We start from the raw sequence: 10,027 nt of genomic DNA, 5'->3' as shown, positions 1-10,027 counted from the left end.
ATTGCTGATGTAAAAAGGGCTTTATAAAACCAATTGGCTTGATTCAAGGGGCAATCAGCAGTTGCTACATTTTTGGATTTATAAATTAATGATATGTACCCATTGATTTTTGAAGAATATCATTTATAATAAGAACATCATAATTCAAACCAATGATGATGTTCTTTTCTACACAGATCATACACAATTATTGCCTGATGATCTTCCTTGATGTTTTCCTGAACTTTAAACCATACTTCCGATTGAAATACTGTCAAAAATATTGTCAGACTGATTTGTAATAGACTGTCATAGCGCCAAACAAATAAGTAAATATTGGCTGTTGATTACATCACTTTTTTCACATGGTGGGGTCACAAAGATGTTCTTATATCAAAGTGGGGTTGTGTGGCAAGAAAGTTTGGGAACCCCTGTTCTAGCAGTTCGTGACAAACAGTGCCAGATACCTTTACAAGCTAGTAGAACATTACCTCATCACTGTCATGGCTAGATAGAATAAAGCTTATATCAAATTGATGTCAAAAGTGGAAATGTTTGTATTTTAGCTAACCCTAACCTGTTTTCCTAATCTTAAACTAATTCTCCTAACCTGCTACATGAATTATCCTATCCTGCTGCATAAGTTCTCCTAACCTTGCCTGACGACTCACCCTGAATGTAATTCCGCTGCTGTATCGATCGCTACATACAGTACATTCAGTCGGAATCTGCCATCCTATAAGTATTTTGTGTGACTTCAAAATGACGGGCGTTGTACAAAATAAATTCATCAGCGATTGGTTTGTCTCTAATAAACTGGCTCTGGCCCAACCCATCGGTTTCTGGGACCAATTAGAACGGTCAGAATGTATTCGCATTCTAGAAATCGTAGGCCAAATCCAGACTCCTCATGGAGAAGAAATGTCAGTTTGGCTGGAGTGATGTGGATTCCGGAGCGATGTGGAGTCATTTCTGGTCAATTCTGACATAACCTGTATACTATCTAGTCAAAACCCCACAACACAGCTAACCACTGATCGAAAAGTGAATTTTACAGTCTTTTGAGCAATATTATTTTTTACAAGTTTTAAGTTTGTTTTGTTTTATGACAGCAAGTCTTTATCAACAGCACAGTGTTTCAAGTTTGTTTTCTTTTGTCAAAATCCGTGTGGCGACTCAGATTGGTTGATTCTGAGATCCAAGCGACGCTGATTCTCCGATCCCAAAGAACGGCAAGTTACCAACACCCATTCGACTCGATAGGCATGTGCAAGCTGCACTGCATACTGCTTCATCCTTCATCCATTCATCCTTTCCATCTGGAACACGCTCCTTCATCAGGGGTTAGAACCTAAATTATTTTCCAATCGTTTCGTTCTGAACAGAACCAAATATTTTTTTGTTCCGTTCACTGTTCCGACCAGCAAAATAAAGTTCTGAACCGGTTCTAACCGCAAAAAAGTAACGGTTTACATCGTTCATTCCTGTTCCTTTTTAAACCTCTGAAAGATTGAATCCTGCTACACCGGCTCCGACGCTTCTCGGATGTGGCAGGGCTTACAAACTATTACGGACTACAAAGGGAAACCCAGCTGCGAGCTGCCCAGTGACGTGAGCCTACCAGAAGGTCTAAATGCCTTTTATGCTCGCTTCGAGGCAAGCAACACTGAAGCATGCATGAGAGCACCAGCTGTTACGGACGACTGTGTGATCACGCTCTCCGTAGCCGATGTGAGCAAGACCTTTTAACAGGTCAACATTCACAAGGCCGCGGGGCTAGACGGATTACCAGGACGTGTACTCAGAGCATGCGCGGACGTACTGGCAAGTGTCTTCACTGAGATTTCCAGCCTCTCCCTGACCGAGTCTGTAATACCTACATGTTTCAAGCAGACCACCATTGTCCCTGTGCCCTAGAAAGCGAAGGTAACCTGCCTAAATGACTACCGCCCCATAGCACTCACATCGGTAGCCATGAAGTGCTTTGAAAGGCTGGTCATAGCTCACATCAACACCATCATCCCAGAAACCCTAGACCCACTCCAATTCGCATACCGCCCCAACAGGTCCACAGATGACGCAATCTCAATCGCACTCCACACTGCCCTTTCCCACCTGGACAAAAGGAACACCTATGTGAGAATGCTGTTCATTGACTACAGCTCAGCGTTCAACACCATAGTGCCCACAAAGCTCATCACTAAGCTAAGGACCCTGGGACTAAACACCTCTCTCTGCAACTGGATCCTGGACTTCCTGACGTGCCGCACCCAGGTGGTAAGGGTAGGCAACAACTCATCTGCCACGTAAATCCTCAACATGGGGGCCCCTCAGGTGTGCGTGCTCAGTCCCCTCCTGTACTCCCTGTTCACCCACGACTGCGTGGCCAAGCACGACTCCAACACCATCATTAAGTTTGCTGATGATACAACGGTGGTAGGCCTGATCACCGACAACGATGAGACAGCCTATAGGGAGGAGGTCAGAGACCTGGCAGTGTGGTGCCAGGACAACGACCTCTCCCTCAACGTGAGCAAGACAAAGGAGATGATTGTGGACTACAGGAAAAGGAGGGCTGAACACACCCACATTCACATTTACATTTACATTTACGTCATTTAGCAGACGCTCTTATCCAGAGCGACTTACAGTTAGTGAATACATATATATATATATTATTATTTTTTCATACTGGTCCCCCGTGGGAATCGAACCCACAACCCTGGCATTGCAAACACCATGCTCTATCAACTGAGCTACATCCCTGCCGGCCATTCCCTCCCCTACCCTGGACAACGCTAGGCCAATTGTGCGCTGCCCATGAGTCTCCCGGTCGCGGCCGGCTGCGACAGAGACTGGATCAACATCAACAGTGCTGTAGTGGAGCGGGTCGAGAGTTTCAAGTTCCTTGGTGTCCACATCACCAACAAACTATCATGGTCCAAACACACCAAGAAAGTCGTGAAGAGGGCACGACAATGCCTTTTCCCCCTCAGGAGACTGAACAGATTTGGCATGGGTCCCCAGATCCTCAAAAAGTTCTATAGCTGCACCATCGAGAGCATCCTGACCGGTTGCATCACCGCCTGGTATGGCAACTGCTCGGCATCCGACCGTAAGGCGCTACAGAGGGTAGTGCGTACGGCCCGGTACTTCACTGGGGCCAAGCTTCCTGCCATCCAGGACCTACAGTGAGGGAAAAAAGTATTTGATCCCCTGCTGATTTTGTACGTTTGCCCACTGACAAAGAAATTATCAGTCTATAATTTTATTGGTAGGTTTATTTGAACAGTGAGAGACAGAATAACAACAACAAAATCCAGAAAAACGCATCTCAAAAATGTTATACATTGATTTGCATTTTAATAAGGGAAATAAGTATTTGACCCCCTCTCAATCAGAAAGATTTCTGGCTCCCAGGTGTCTTTTATACAGGTAACGAGCTGAGATTAGGAGCACACTCTTAAAGGGAGTGCTCCTAATCTCAGTTTGTTACCTGTATAAAAGACACCTGTCCACAGAAGCAATCAATCAATCAAATTCCAAACTCTCCACCATGGCCATCACCAAAGAGCTCTCCAAGGATGTCAGGGACAAGATTGTAGACCTACACAAGGCTGGAATGGGCTACAAGACCATCGCCAAGCAGCTTGGTGAGAAGGTGACAACAGTTGGTGCGATTATTTGCAAATGGAAGAAACACAAAAGAACTGTCAATCTCCCTCGGCCTGGGGCTCCATGCAAGATCTCACCTTGTGGAGTTGCAATGATCATGAGAACGGTGAGGAATCAGCCCAGAACTACACAGGAGGATCTTGTCAATGATCTCAAGGCAGCTGGGACCATAGTCACCAAGAAAACAATTGGTAACACACTACGCCGTGAAGGACTGAAATCCCCCTGCTCAAGAAAGCACATATACAGGCCCGTCTGAAGTTTGCCAATGAAAATCTGAATGATTCAGAGGAGAACTGGGTGAAAGTGTTGTGGTCAAAAAGAGACCAAAATCGAGCTCTTTGGCATCAACTCAACTCGCCGTGTTTGGAGGAGATCTGCAAAGAGGAGTGGGACAAAATCCCTCCTGAGATGTGTGCAAACCTGGTGGCCAACTACAAGAAACATCTGACCTCTGTGATTGCCAACAAGGGTTTTGCCACCATATACTAAGTCATGTTTTGCAGAGGGGTCAAATACTTATTTCCCTCATTAAAATGCAAATCAATTTATAACATTTTTGACATGCGTTTTTCTGGATTTTTTTGTTGTTATTCTGTCTCTCACTGTTCAAATAAACCTACCATTAGAATTATAGACTGATCATTTCTTTGTCAGTGGGCAAATGTACAAAATCAGCAGGGGATCAAATACTTTTTTCCCTCACTGTATATACTAGGCGGTGTCAGAGAAAGGCCCAAAAAATTGTCAAACACTCCAGTCACCCAAATCATAGACTGTTCTCTCTGCTACCGCACGGCAAGCGGTACCGGAGCGCCAAGTCTACAGTAGGTCCAAAAGGCTCCTTAACAGCTTCTACCCCCAAGCCATAAGACTGCTGAACAATTAACCAAATGGCCACCCGGACTATTTGCATTGACCCCCCCGCTTCTACTCTCTGTTTATTATCACTTTACCCCTACCTACATGTACAAATTACCTTGACTAACCTGTACCCCCGCACATTGACTCGGTACCGGTACCCCCTGTATATAGCGTCATTATTGTTATTTTATTGATTTCCTTATTTTTTTTAAATAGTTTATTTAGTAAATATTTTCTTAACTATATTTTCTTAAAACTGCATTGTTGGTTAAGGGCTTGTAAGTAAGCATCTCACGGTCAGGTCTACACCTGTTGTATTCAGCGCATGTGACAAATAAAATGTGATTTGATTTTTTTCATTAAATTACTTCACCAATGGATATAGCAGCTTGCTATGGAGTGGGTAAGCTATGTACTGTACATGCATTGGACAGACAAGTGTAGTGTAGGGTGCGACATGCATCAGAAATGTTTCGGATGAAGAGCGCTGGGCAACTTGTTGTTATGACATGCATTATCTTAATTAGGCCAACAGAATTATGCTGGAGGAGCGGCTTCTATGGAACTTTGAATGTCTTTGAACTTCAGAGAGTTTTGGCTTAACTTACATTGGACCAGAGCTAGCCCTTGAGCATGACTCTCATTTCCATTACATTACACATAATGCCGCCTAGAGTTTTCGAGAGCTAGACCAGAGCTAGCTAACAGGCTAGCTAGCTAACAAGCTTGTGTGTGCAGAGTGGCACCAGACTTTAAAATTAAAATGTCTTACCTTTTTGTAGTTCATAAATTCAATGTGAAATGTGATAACTATAGTATCCTTATCTAGCATTGAAAAAGTTAATCCATTGACTCCAATAAAAAATCTCTCTCCATAATTTCTGAATCACGCCTGTAACGTCAGTAGCTACAGTAGACTATGCATGCTTCGGAGGGAGGGGCAGGTAGCCTAAACACACACACTGGCAAAGATTTTCAGCTGGCAGGCAGGCAGACACTGGAGTAAGTTTCTGAGTGACAGGGAGGGCTTTGCATAGGCGCTTTTTGTTGCGTTTTTTTGTGGGACTGGAAAAAAATGCCAGGAAGGTAAAATGCGTTATTAACCGGTTCCCATGCTTTTAAAATAACGATTCTGTATAGATGACTTTCGTTCTCAGTTCTGGTTCTGTTCCTTGAAAAATGTCATTATTTACTGGTTTTCGGTTCTGTTCCTTGAACCGGTTCCAACCCCTTTTCTTCATTGGATCATTGGAATGCAGATAAGAAAGATCTCCAACGTGCGCACCCACACATACTACCCAGGTAGAAGGCCAGCAAACAGGACTGAACACACACACACACTGATACATTTTGGAACTGAGATCATTTTCGTTGTTCTTCTTTTTTTTTTTTGTCTTAATGAATTTGTGTATTTCTATGTAATAAATGTGTCTGCTTTTTAAGTTATATCTTTCAGCTTGTTTGTGTATTCAGTTGTGTACTAAAGTTGAAATTCATTCCACCTGTGTTATCCTGTTGGGTAAATATATTTTGTTGCATCCTGTGGTGGATACAAGGACTTCCCAGGGACTCATCTGGACTAAAGTTTAATGGTTCGTTACCCCACTCAGTTGTTTGAAAGACCTCTTTGGTACAGGTTCTCCCATAGGTCGTTTGACAACCCGTTATGAGAACAAAAGAGAACATTGGGTTATGGAGGTGTATTAATTGCAGCAATTTAGAACTAAAAGTGGCAGCATGGTTCTGAAGATTTGTAGCTTGTCTAACATTTTTGTAAAACATTTTGTCAATTTCCTTGGAGAACATTCTTACCTAGCATTGACCCACACAATTCCAAGGCTAGTTAATCTGCTTTAATTTACAGTGTCATGTCTTCAGGGCTACACATCCTATTCTCTCCATTCAGCATATGGCTATGGAAACAAAATAAGACCGAGACATTTGAAAGGTTACTGAAGAAGCTAGCAACATGACTGTCAAAGCATACACAGTCATGTTTGAGTTTTGGCCTCAATCATTGAAAGAAAGCCATAGCTAGTTAGCTAATACTTAGAAATTGAAACAGTTGGTAAGGTAGCAAGCTATTCAGCTAATGTTAGCAATTTAGCTTTCAGCTACAGTATTGACAATTTGCTATTTTGCAATTTGCAGTGCTTTTTCCTCCTCTCATGGACTCTTCAGTTCTTACTTCATTCAAACGAAAAACAACCGTTATGTGATCATGATGTCATCCAAATGTATGTGAGATTCTTGACATGCATTTTGAAATGTATTTCAATGTGTGCCATACATTTGGGCAAAAATGTAAATGTGTTTTAATGTTTTTTTTCCCCGTATGGGGAGCAGCATTTTCTAGGCAACCATCGCTACTTTGTAACACTGGGTCATTTGTAACAAAATGTAATTTTAATTTATAATTAAAACTCATTCATTGTAGCTAGCTGGAGGGAGCATTGTATTTAGTGTTTGCACTAGCAGGTGGTTAACTTCCCTTTCGTTTCATATGAAGGCTAGAGCTAGCAAGCCAATTTAATGGACAAGGTAGACTCAGCGTGATGACGTAGATGCACAAAGTAAACAGCAGTAGTGGGTATATTTATGCAACAACTAAGAGAGTTGAAGCGCGAGGCTAAACTTCTCTGCTGTTTTGGCCCCGTAGCTACCACGTTGTAGCAGAGTGAAGTGAACCCGTGCACATGCACAGCTACTCTGTGTGACCGTGTGAGAGCAAAGTCTTGCATCGCGCTCATCGCAATATCTGCGGTGCTGCTCATAATACTGAGGCTAGTTTTTGTACACATTTTCAAACTTCAGAAATACTGCTCCTTCAAGCACAAAACGCCTAGCCTGACTACCCATCCACAACGCACTGACCAAATGCCATGCCCACTAGCGTTTCTTCTCCACGATGAGTCTGGATTTGCTTTCCTCCCTGAAGTTTTGTAGAATGTGAACACATTCTGATCGTTCTGATTGGTCCCAGAAACCTATGGGTTGGGCCAGAGCCGGCCCACACGAATCATGCATCACGTCATTGGCTTTGATACTCTGATTGGTTAGAGACGATCCAATCGCTGATTAATTTGTTTTGTACAACAACCCTAATTTTGACGTCAGCACAAACAACTTCAACATTCTGAGCCTGCCTGGCAGGGTTGGTCCTACAAAGCCAGAGCCCCCTGATGGGAGAGCATACTATACAAGGAAATTCTCAAAGCTGCTAATGAGAACCTTGATGACCTTGTACCTAGCCGGTGGGGATTCCGGTGGGGTACCCCCACCCAGGAAGTGGCAGTGCTGGCAATACTGGCTGCAGTAACCCATGGTGGCACAAAATAATCAAAGGTCTGACTGCACAGAGATGCTTGGGAAAATGGTTACAACGGGGGAACAGAGTGTGTGTGTTTCAGGGGAAGGGGGTGGATCTGATCTCCATTACCTAGGACTTGACATAGGTTAATCAAATCTAAAAATGTTGTCAATTTTTGCTCAATCTTGCATGCTTTCTCAAACAGCTGTAACTGTATATGCATTCGTAAATCAGGTCCTTTCTTGATTTGGGCTCTGGGATGTAACAACCGTTGAGCATCTGAGCTTATGGTTGATTGTGGAGGAAAGGGGTGGAGTGTGTGAGAGTGTGTGTGTGTGTGTGTGTGTGTGTGTGTATCCCACATCTGTTGCAAGGGGGTAAGGATGTTAAGGAGAATATAGGATGAGCCACAATAATTGTTTGCTAAAATAATAATTGAATGACAAAAATGTAATGTAATGCCATGGCAATCCGGGTTCTAGGTAACAATCCTTTGCATGAACTGCTGACATTATTACACATATTAATTGATAATCATGGAAATTAAGATATGCAAGATATTTGAATAGATATATATTTTTAATAGCTATATATAAAGCAAATTGAGGTGAGCACATTGGAAATGCTTTTGGCGGTTGACCTGCTTCTGTTTTGTGGGTGGCACTGTGTGCTGTTTTCAAAGGATGGGTCCTGGCCTCTCGGGGGGCCTAGGGATCCGGGGGGACGGGGGTGGTCTGACGATCACTGGGATGACAACCCAACTTGGGATGGGGAGTGGCATTAGCGGGGGGAATAGTGGAGAACAATTGGAGGGCTACTTAGTAGCAATACAAATATCATGGTATAGCTATATGCATCACGTCATATAAACATATGTTGGCTCAGAGGTGTGAATACCTATGTAAATGAGATATTTCTGCATTTCATTTTCAATAAATTTGCAAACATTTTTAAACATGTTTTCACTTTGTCATTATGGGGTATCGTGTGTGTAGATGGGTGAGAAAAAAAGTAATGTAATCCATTTTGAATTCAGGCTGCAACAAAATATGGAATAAGTCAAGGGGTATGAACACTCTCCGAATCAGCATCCCCAGTAACCACAACCAAGAAAATAACTAAGCCCCGAAGCTTTTTTTTTCTTTTTTTAGCTCTTAAGAAGTCACATGTGATGTATTGGTAGCAATCACTACCAAATATCACTATTTCTAAAACAAGCCATAGAAAGTTGGTTGCAATTTCAATTTAATCCTCCAGAAACGACAGAACAAATAATCCAACAAATATTGTGGTTAAACTCAAATATACTAATTTATTTTTAAAAAAAACATTATTATTTTATTTTTTTAAAAATGGTATAATCTTCGTAAATGATATCAAAGGTAGAACTGGTGGAGTTATGTCGCACATGCAGCTAACAAAAACATATGGACATTTCTTCTCCACCCAAAATTACAACCAAATAATTGCCGCATTACCACAAAAATGGAAGAGGAAAGTAGAAGGGGGGAAAAGTAAGGAACTTGTCTGTCGGCCCTGCATTAAAGACCATAATTGGTTAAAGAAAATTGTGATAAATAAAAAAAGTATACCAGTAGATTGCAAAATAGTTGGGAAGAGATTTTTGACGTACCGATTCCATGCCAAATGGTTTATGAACTGATATGCAAAACGACGCCGGATTCAAAATGTTGAATTTTTCAAATTAAATTATTATACAAAATTCTTCCTACCAATAGAATGTTATTTATATGGGGGTGTTATCGTGTGGACACTATATAAATAATTACATTGAATATGTGTTGTACTTACCTGCAGTATAGTATGATTACTATTCATGTGTGCATGGTTATTATTGGCATTGATCGTGACCTTTCCCCTTTGATGATGTCATCACCCAGAGTCACATCTGTACAATGCGACATGTTGAGTGGGCTGTATTGTTTTGCTGTATTTGTATCGTTTGTACATGGCTGTACACCTTTTATTTCTGAGGTTGAAAGTAAAGGAAAGTAATATTGAAATGCGTGTGGGCATTCCTTGTCAAGTTACTACAGGGGGATACAATCTTCCCAGCCTTGCTGATTTTGCTGCGAAGAGACATAATCATTACATATTTTGTTTTGGTACTGTCCATATGTAGCTTGTTTTTGGTCACAGATCCAGGAATGGCTGAAGGATTGCAATATTTACCTGGAA

Source organism: Coregonus clupeaformis, chromosome 17 (genome assembly GCF_020615455.1).
Source record: "Coregonus clupeaformis isolate EN_2021a chromosome 17, ASM2061545v1, whole genome shotgun sequence".
NCBI classification, from domain to species: Eukaryota; Metazoa; Chordata; class Actinopteri; order Salmoniformes; family Salmonidae; genus Coregonus; species Coregonus clupeaformis.
The sequence above is the reverse complement of the archived record's forward strand: the minus strand, read 5'-3'. Positions refer to the sequence as shown.